The 9,768-nt window shown below is 50.6% G+C and overlaps 1 long non-coding RNA gene across 1 annotated transcript; it reads left to right on the top strand.

Annotated features, from left to right (window-relative positions):
- The first annotated feature begins 6,167 nt into the window (after positions 1-6,167).
- Positions 6,168-9,646, top strand: LOC132673672 (uncharacterized). The gene is made up of 3 exons (XR_009608151.3): positions 6,168-6,417; positions 9,109-9,298; positions 9,540-9,646. It is a non-coding gene; the product is annotated as an uncharacterized LOC132673672 (long non-coding RNA).
- Positions 9,647-9,768: the final 122 nt, after the last annotated feature.

Below are 9,768 nucleotides of genomic sequence, written 5' to 3'. Positions count from 1 at the left end.
GGTCAGGCAGTTTCTTATGACACCGTGAATCTAGATGGGAGGATTTCCAGGCACTCAAATTATCCTACCGCTCCACATTTTACCTCCTCCGCACGGAATGGACACACAGGTCACTCTGAGAGCCCCACCTGGGGCCATGAATGTCACATGGTCTCATTTCTTCGTCTCTGATCTCCCCTTTCCTCTGAGTTGACTCTGTTGTGTGTTCGAAGACACCATGTCCTTGGTGACCTGTATGTTTTCCCTCCTTCTGGGCCTGAATGACAAGGAAAATTCCCAGCCTTGAGTTCAACCCCTCACTCTGGAACTTGTGAGTTCAGTAAATACTTATTGACTGACTCACTGAAAAGACAGGAGACAGCACATCTGAGGTCCTTCATTTCCCTGTTCAAAACATTTTGCTGTGTTGGCCTTTCAGTCTGGCTTACCCACAGCCTGACCAATCTACCTCTCCATTCTCACTTCTTCCCTTCATGTGAATTATTTTTCAGTCAAACTGAACAAGTCACAGTGCCCTGATATTCCCTAAACTTGTCTGTCCCCATGTTTTTTTTTTTTTTTTCTAGACCAACTCCTTCCTCCTTGACTCTTCTCTTCCTTGACCCCCTTCATTTACTGCCAGTGAAAATTCAATGCTCCCCTTTAAGACCCATGCCACTTCCTTCATGAAGTCTGCCCAGATTTCCTGAGGGAGTGGTTCACTTTTTTTTTTTTTTCCCTTTAAATCTCCACAGCACTCAGATTCTCTCTGGAAGCTTATAACCTGCATCATCCCTATCTTAGATGGTAAGCACCAGAAGGGCAAGTTTTGTTTTCATCATTTTCATTATCATTGCATCATTTTCCTTTCATCCCTCTCACCCCCTACACAGACATTTTCATAGAGTAGGTACTCAATAAACACTTCTTGTATTGGGTGAAAGGGAGCTTGCAGTTTGGGCTGTTGGGAGCTGAAGGGGGTGGGGGGGTGGTGCTCCAAAGCTTTAGGAGACTATAGAGGTGTGTTCAGAATGGAGAGGCCAGGACCTGAGTGTGGAAGTGAGTGGGGAGTCTAGGCATCCTCAAAACCTTGTTGGGGAGAACAGGGGGCTGGGTGGGGTTAAAAGGGCACCGGGTGTTAGGGGAACCACAGGTTGACCTCAGCATCAGGTTTGATGGACCCCAACTGGCTGCATCCTTAATGACAGGCCAAAAACAAAAAGGGAGGTAGGAATCTGGAGGCTTGGATTCTCATCTCCTTCACTGGTCAGCTGGGTAGCCTTGGGCAAGTTACTTCCCCTCTCTGGGCCTATTCATCTATAAAATAGGTACCTGGCCACCTATGACCCTTTGAGTTCTGCTATTCTGATTCCGTGTCAAGGTTCTGAAGTAGAGGGGTGCTGATCAGTGGGGAGTTGTATATGCCCCCTCCCCCCAGGCCTGAGCACCAGGAATGACCCTAACTAGGTCCTGAACAGTGTTTCTCAGAGAAGGTGATAGAGCCCAAGTGGTAGCCTGGCTTAGAGGGCGTGGAGGTGGGTGGCAATAGCAGACGGTGTACCCAGTTCCGAGCAAGTCGAGTGCCCAGTTATCAGACCACAGGGAAGGGTTTTCAAGGATTCCCCTTCCTTTGTTATGCTTCCCTGTCCTCTTCCTTGCCACATCCCCATCCTCAGTAGATACAGATCTGGGATGTGAAGCCCAGCTGCTCAACTGTGTGGCTCTGAGAAAGTCAGTTAACCTCTCTGAGCTTCAGTTTCCACATTTATGAATGGAGTTACTTAAATCTAACTCAGAAGATTGTTGTGGAACTCTGTGAAAGTGCCCAGTACTGTGTCCCTGCTGGATCTCCCTTCCTGAGCCTGGAAAAGGGCAGTTGATACAGATCGCTTCACAGGCCACAGGGAAAATGGGTAATGGTGCCCTGTGGGTGCACTGGGGGTGGGATGGGGCTTTCAGAGGGTAGGCAGATGGTGGGGAGGTTGGATGGGAAGAACAGGGAGAGGGGCATTGCCCAAGCAATCCCTGACTGTTAGGAAGACCCACTCCCCCTGTAGACCTACTTATTGTATAGTTGTCAAGGACCCAGGAACTGTCTGTAGTTTTTCTTTGGGGGTCCAGCCTTGAGCCGCAACTGATGGAAGAAGGGTGGGCCATATGGGGAAGGCTCCCCTGTCTCCTAGCAGGCCTGGCCTGCACATGCACTGTGGGTGTTCCTGCCACTCTTTTGAGCCTGGTTCATCCAAGGCCCCCAGTTTCTAATCTGGTTGGGAAGGATTTATTTTTGGGTCCCTGTAACCTAGCAATGGGCTCACATGACCAGTGGCAGCTGCAGGCTGAATATACCGTTGGATCCTGGCTCCTGGCAGGGGGTGTAGGCCAGACTGTGGGGGGAATAAAGGGAATGGAAAGGCTCTCACTCTGCTTTCCTCTTCAGCCCCTCAGCCTGGCCCCCAGATCGTGGGCACAGGGTGGGTGCCCGGGGAGCAGGCATGGCTGGTGCTGGTACAGGGGATCTGGACAGCCAGCCACGAGCCACGACGGGGAGGTCCCAGCTGTGAGCCTACTGTCTGTGTGGGGAGAGCTGGGTGTCCATGTGGATGTGGGGGGTGCAGAGAGGATCCAATGCTGGCATCCTGGGGGGCAAGCCCAGGCTGGGGAGTGGGCGGCTGAACTGACAGTCCACGTTGTGGGATCTCAGGGACACGCCTGGTCGATGCTGGAATCCCAGCATTCAGCTTCTTCCCTTTGTTCCCTGTTAAATTGTTAATATCCCTGGGAGAGGGAACACATTAGCTGCTATCAGCATGAGTGGATTTATCAGCCTCTTTCCTGAAAGCAGGTTTCAACAGAGGCAGAGAGAACGGAGGAGGGCCGTGGGTGCCACTAAGCAGGTGAGGAGTTACTGGGAGAGAGCTGTAGGCACATAAAAGGTATTTGATAGATATTTATTGACTAGGTGGATGGACAGATGAAAGGTACACTTGGTTCGCTTCCAGGTCTCCTCCTGAGGGAGTAGGAAAGGGCTGGGGGAGGCCGGGGAGCATAGGGTGGATGTGACCCTGTCAAGGGGTGCCCGTGGGCAAGGGTGAGTGGGACAGGGCCGCCCCAAGGAGCAAGTCTGGGATGGAGAAATTAGACCTTAGGACCAGGGAGCCCATCACAATACTGAGGAGAGGGGTGCCGCTGCCCCCAGTGTAACAGGAGCCCATTTCTGGGCCTGCATGCGGCATGGTGGGCAGTGGATTTCTGACGTGGTCTGTGTGACCACCCCAGTTTCTCCACCTTGGTCTGCCCCATCCTCCATTGCGCTAAACTCTAAAAAGAAGGACTGGCAGGATGGGACGGTGGCAGGTAATGTCAATAGCTATTCCAAATGCTGATTTCGATCATTTAACGAGATACAGCATAAGAAGTGCCTCCGCAGGCCGGGCCCTCGAAAAGTGGTATCTCCACCACCATCATCATATCATCACTGTTATTATTGTCATCAGCTGCCCCAGGGCCAGGACAGGAAGTTTTCCCTCCCTCCGTACTCCCAAACCAAAATGGCTTTCAGCAGCTGAGAGGATGCTCCAAGGTCCACTGCCTCCTTGGAACCACCTGTCCTAACAGCTCTCTGGGAGGGGCCTCAGGGCCTGGAGACTCTGCCTGCTGGCTGCCACACCAGTTGTTTGGCTAGCTCCCCCAAGCCTGAAAATAAGGCTGTGTTTGTATTTCAGACTTCCTATCCCTATTCGATAAACTAGGGGTTGGGGGGGGGGGTGTTAAGAATTTGTGCCCATTTTAAACAATTTTTTTTAATGCTTATTTGTTTTTGAGAGAGAGAGAGACAGAGCATGAGTGGGGGAGCGGCACAGAGAAGGAGACACAGAATCGGAAGCAGAATCCAGGCTCTGAGCTGTCAGCACAGAGCCTGATGCGGGGCTCGAACTCATGAACTGTGACATCGTGACCTGAGCCGAAGTCGGACGCTTAACCAACTGAGCCACCCAGGTGCCCCAATTTTTGCCCATTTTATAGATAGAAAAACTAAGGCACAGATGGTCAACTTACAGGCCAAGGTCTTACCACCAACCAATAGAGTAGAGCTCAGCTAGAACCAAGGTTTTCTTCCCGATCCAGTGCTCTTTCTATAATCCTGTTCTGATGAGCCTGAGTCTGCCCTGGTTCTTTCTCAATCCTTCGAAGGGGGCATTGGCTGGGCCCCTGTAGGAAGCATGTGGGTGCTGATTAGGTTTTACCTGATTGATCCCAGAGGGTTTGACTGATCTCAAGATGATCCTGCCAACATGTCAGCACAGGGTTTGATAAAAATCATTTGGCTGTCTACAGGTTTACGTTTGATATTTTAATTTCACTTCCCTGTACTAAGGTATATGTCGTTTTGTTTTAGGCTGTTGCTTGAAAGGTAGTGGCCACTTCTATGGAATAGGCTTTAGGGCTTCAGCCCAGAGTCTCATGTTAGGTCTCCAGAGGGAGCATGGAGGAAAGAGTACATGTCTTGGCTCCAAACAGACCTGGGTTCAAATATTGGCTCTGGCACTTCCTATGTGTATGATCTGCGGAAAGTCACTTAACCTCTGGCGCCCTTTCCTCATCCATAAAGTAAGGGGAATAAAGGCTGCCTCATAGAACTTGTGTGGGGAGTGGAGGTACTGTATGTAAAGGACCTGGCACTTGTAAGAGCTCAAGAAATGGTGGGGGGGATACTGGCGATCACTGCTCCAGCTCTGGGATGGTCAGGGGCCTCTTTGCAGGTGATCTGGGGCCTGGGGCAGCCACCTTGCTCTCTCTGGGTTGTTCTTATGGCTCTGTTGGTTAGGTCTGGTAAACAATTCCAGAACTCTCTTTCTTCCCTTTTGAGGACAAAAAGGAATTTCTGGATAGGCAAGTCTCTGGGCAGAGGGCTCTGGAGTAGCTTATCCTGTCTGAATTCCTGGTCCGATCTCATGTCTCTGCCATGTGTGGCTTTGGACAATCTCTTCACCTCTCTGGGCCTCAGAAACATGGATGCTTTGTCCTGTAGGATGTCTTAGAGCTCTGCAATATTAGGATCCTATCCTTGGGTGTTAGTCATATACCTAAGGGAAGTGATCGCTTCTTCATAGTGGGAAGCCATCCTTCTCCATCTCACCTCCAAAGGTTTAACAACATGGCCTTGGACCCTCCATGGATAATGTACCCCAGCTCAGTCCAGTCCTATAAATCCAGATTAACCTGAGCCTTCCCTAGTCCCTGGTGCCCGCTTTATCTTCAGGGAGAAGCATTGTGGATCCCACCCCCCCCCCCCCCCATCCCCATAAGTTTTCACAGCCCACACCAAAGAAATTTACAATCTAAGAAAACAATGGTAATTTGCCTGTTTGAGGGACAAATGCAGGGTTAGGACAAGGCCTTTAGCTCCCCTTCAAAACTGAATGTCTGGGGCGCCTGGGTGGCTCAGTCGTTTGAGTGTCCGACTTCAGCTTGGGTCATGATCTCATGGTCCGTGAGTTCGAGCCCCCGCATTGGGCTCTGTGCTGAGGGCTCAGAGCCTGGAGCCTGCTTCTGATTCTGTGTCTCCCTCTCTCTCTGCCCCTCCCCTGCTCTTGCTCTGTCTCTCTCTCTCTTTCTCTCAAAAAAAAAAAAAAATTGAAAACAAAATTGAATGTCACTCCTAAACCTATCCTTTGTACATATTTGGTATCTGCCAAAGAAGCCAGACCCTGAAGTCTTGGCCGCTGCCAGGCCTAACCCCGGCACCCTGTGTCTGCACTAACTGGCCTGCTATAAGGGCATCTTTGTTCTAATGTCACACGGAAGCACGGCTGTCAGGAGCCTCAGGATCATCTCTCCTATATTCTCTTTGAACAGATAAGAAATTTATGGCTGGGAATGGCAAGTGACTTGCCCAAGGTCATACAACTAGTAAGTGCCAGAGCCAGGCCTTAAACCTGGATTTTCTATGAGCACTGGGTGTTGTATGCAAGCAATGAATCATGGGAATCAACTCCCGAAGCCAAGAATACACTATAAACACTGTCTGTTAGCTAACTTGACAATAAATTGTATTAAAAAAAATACAAAATGGATTTTTCTGATGCTAAATACCCTTTATACTTCATCAAGCTGGTCAGGAGTGTCTCCCCTGCCTACGGTCACTTAGTCCCACTAGAGTTTTGAGATGCCAGTCCAGCAGCCTGAGAGAAGTGAGGAGGATTGGAACCACCCCTGGGTGTCTTCCCTGGGGGCACTGGTGCCTGGCTCCTTGCTTCAGAAGTGGCTCCAAGGGGCTGGGTGGGAAGCAGGAGGCCATTAGGACCCAGAAGCTCGTGGAGCATCTTGCTCTGCCGGCTGCCTCTCACTGCTCACTGCAGTGGTTCAGGCTTCAGCAGCCTTGGAGAAGCATCAGCTGAGAGGAGCTATCACATGGGAGCCGGGAGCTGCTCAGCAAAGGTAGGAGTTGCCGACTAGGCCAGGAATGGGGGCCGGTCCAATGGCCTGATGGTGAGTGCTGAGGTACTCTGCAGGAGGGTAGCTCTGTGTCCCAGGGACCAGCCCACCCAGCCCACCCTACCTTATGGTGGGCAGTTTTGTCAAGGGATGGGCTCCCAGGTATCTCAAAGGCAGTATTGGGGTGTGGGCATGTCTGAAGCCTAGAGATGGGGGTTGATCTCCTGCCAGCGGGAGTACCCACATCCCACGGGCAGACAGGGTTCCCCATCTGTCTTGCTCCATGTCATAGAGATGGGTACCCCACATCCTTGGAGTGGGTCCCTTGATATCTACGCTCATGGGCAACTCTGTGTCCTGGGCGTGGGCAACTCTGCTGGGGAGAGATGTGGTAGCCCCCTGGAAATCTCCCCTGGCTTACGAGGGGGCATGCTCTTGTCTGAAGAAAGGCTGGGCTCGGGTTCTTGAGGTGGAAGCTCTGTATTTGGGAAACAGGTGCATGCGAATCCCAACGACACCTCTGTGGCCTTGGGCTCGGCACTTATGCACATCTTGCATCCTGAAACAAGGATATTTGTAACTTGACCATGCCCTTGCTGGGAGACCAGACTTTAGCCCCTGTGGTGGCAAAGCCTGCCAGGTACTGAGAGGTGCTGGAGGTGAGGGAGGGCTTGCTGGAAGGAAGCAGTGGGAAGACGAGAGCATGTGAGAAGGCATGATGATGTGAGCTAGGGGTGGAGTGAGGCTCTCTGGGCTTCCCCTCTGACACCGTCATGCACAACCTTCTCATCCCCAACGCCCCCCCCCCCCCCATCAGTGAGAAGGGTGCTGGGGAGCAGGAATGTTGGTCCATCTGTTAGGAGGTAAATTGGAATCCTGGTATTTAGGAGTCAGTGTGGAGATACCGGCAAGGCCGAGGGGGCTATGGAAACGAGAAACGTCCAATACCTTCTTGCCTAGGGCTCCATCATGGCTGTACAGACTCCCCTCCATCTCCACGTGGATACCATGTCTGCTTCCCTCAGTCTGGGACCCTGGGTGCACCTTGCTGGCAGACTCTTGATGTCCATGCAAACACGGGAGGCCTATCCTTCAGCTCCCAAGGCCTCAGAGCCACATCTTCTGGGCCCCACTCCCAGGTGGAAGGGACGAAGAAGTCACGGCCTGGAGAGTAAGGGGCAAGGACACCTCCCCTAGCGTTGCTCTCTGCATTTTTTCCTGTCAGACTGTCTTGTGAGAAGCTGATGTCTCCACTTTTGAGCCCTCTCTTCACCTTCTCTGTAGACCCTGAGCCTATGTGGCCATTTTAATTGTGAAACGAGCTTTCTGTTATCCCCGGGGAAAGGCATCTCTCTAGGCAGTTGTCCAAAGTTAGGGCTGCCCCAAGTCCAGGAGCCCAGGTTACCCTTTCCAAAGCAGAGTCCCCTGGCTGACACATAGTTGATCTACTGAGTGTACTTGGGAGTACGTACTCAGGGGCAGGGATTTAACAGATAAGTTTGAGTTTGATATAATTGACAAAGTTCTATTGAGTACTTATTGCATGCATTAGTGCAAGGTTGGTGGTAATGCCAAAACCCAAGGGTGGTTGTAAGGCTGTAACTATGGAGAGGGAATGGGGCCTGTCTGCCTTACATGGTCCACTTCATTACGGTCAGAGAAATGATGTGTTTTTTTTTTTTTAAGTTTATTTATTTTGAGAGAGAGAGAGAGGGAGGGAGGGAGAGAATCCCAAGCAGGCTCTGCACCATCAGTGCAGAGCCTGATGCAGGGCTCGAAATTACAAACCACGAGATCATGCCCTGAGCCGAAGTCACGACTGAGCCACCCAGATGCCCCACGATGGGTTTTTTAATTGAGCAACCACAAGGCCCTTTATAGCCCAGGAACTCACAGAGTCATTAAGTGTTGTCAGATATGGGAATCTTGGCGGTCGTCCAGTTCAACCTTCCCATTTTACAGATGAAGAAACTGTGATCCATGGAACTTGTGACTTGTCTACAGACAGACCATCAGACTTGGCATGTCCATAGTTTGCCTCTAATTTGCATACCTTCACACATTATACTGAGAGACTGTAAGAATAGGATATGGAAATGAAAATAATTTATAATTGCATTATTATTTCAATTATATGCAAACTTAATATGGATAACGAGACACATAAAACATTTGATCTGCCCTTTGATCAGAAATGAGGGACGCTGAAACCCCAGACTTCGTCCTCTCCCAATTTCCTTCAGTTGCCTTCTCTGCTTTATGCTCCCCTATTTCCATGATAACAGTGACCTAGCCTCTCTCACCCCTGTGCCCCTCTTAGACACCTACTCCTCCCTCCTTACTCTGGATTCTGCTAACAGTCCAGGACCAGGAGGACTCTGGGCCAGGGATGTGCTCCAGTGATCAGAGACCTGGGACCTGGGGAGTGCGAGGTTGGGAGCATTTCCTCTCCCATCTGCAGGGGCACAGTGGCCTTGAGAAGCTAATGAGTGGGTGAGGAAGGGCAGCTGTCAAGTGACTTACCCCTTCTTGCTTGGGGGGCAGTGGAGGCTGGATGAGCTGACATCCCAGCTTCCTTCCAGCTGGGACATTTTGTTTTCACTGTTCCTTTTCAACACTCCCCAAATGGCAACTCTGTGTCTGGGGGGATGGTGATGTCACAGGACACTAAAGCAAGGTCCTTCCCCCTTTCAGGTGATCTCTTCCAAATGGGAGCCCCAGAACACTGACAGACATTTTTAGAGATGGTTCAAGTTCAACGACTATTCATCGAATGCCTACTGCGTTCCAGCCGCCGTGGGGGGCACCGTCTGGTGGGTAGAGTACTGGCCCTGGAGCCCGAGTGCTTGGGTTGCGGGTACACACGCAGACCTTGCCACTTTTGGTAAGTTATTTCCCCTCTCTAGGCCTGTTTCATCAATTGCAAAATGGGGATAAGAATAGCATCTACCTCATAGGTTGTGTGAGGATTAAAATGAGTTTATTTACATACAGTGCTTTAGAACAGGGTTTGGCATGTGGAAAGCACCACGTAAATGTTATGCTTATTGGTAGTATTGTTATGAAGTCTCACCGGACCCTCCAAACACAGTTGTGAAGTAGATATTATTCTCTTCATTTTACAGATGTCTTTGTGAGGAAACTGAAGTTCACAAGAGTCACAGAGTTAGCAATTCCCAGACCTGAAACTGGAAACCAGATCCTGTGTCCCTTCTACTCCCCAACAGCTCCTGCCATTTGGAGAGTCAAGAGATCGGGAAATTTACATAAGCAACTTTAAAACTGGGGCACTATCCTGGAGCTCAGCAGGACCCCGGGAGAGGGAGAAAGAGGATTTAGAATCTCTGGATAACA

This window comes from Panthera onca, chromosome C1 (assembly GCF_046562875.1).
Source record: "Panthera onca isolate mPanOnc1 chromosome C1, mPanOnc1 haplotype 2, whole genome shotgun sequence".
Lineage (NCBI taxonomy): Eukaryota > Metazoa > Chordata > Mammalia > Carnivora > Felidae > Panthera > Panthera onca.
Note: the sequence above shows the minus strand (reverse complement) of the source record. Positions and strands in the feature narration are given on the sequence as shown.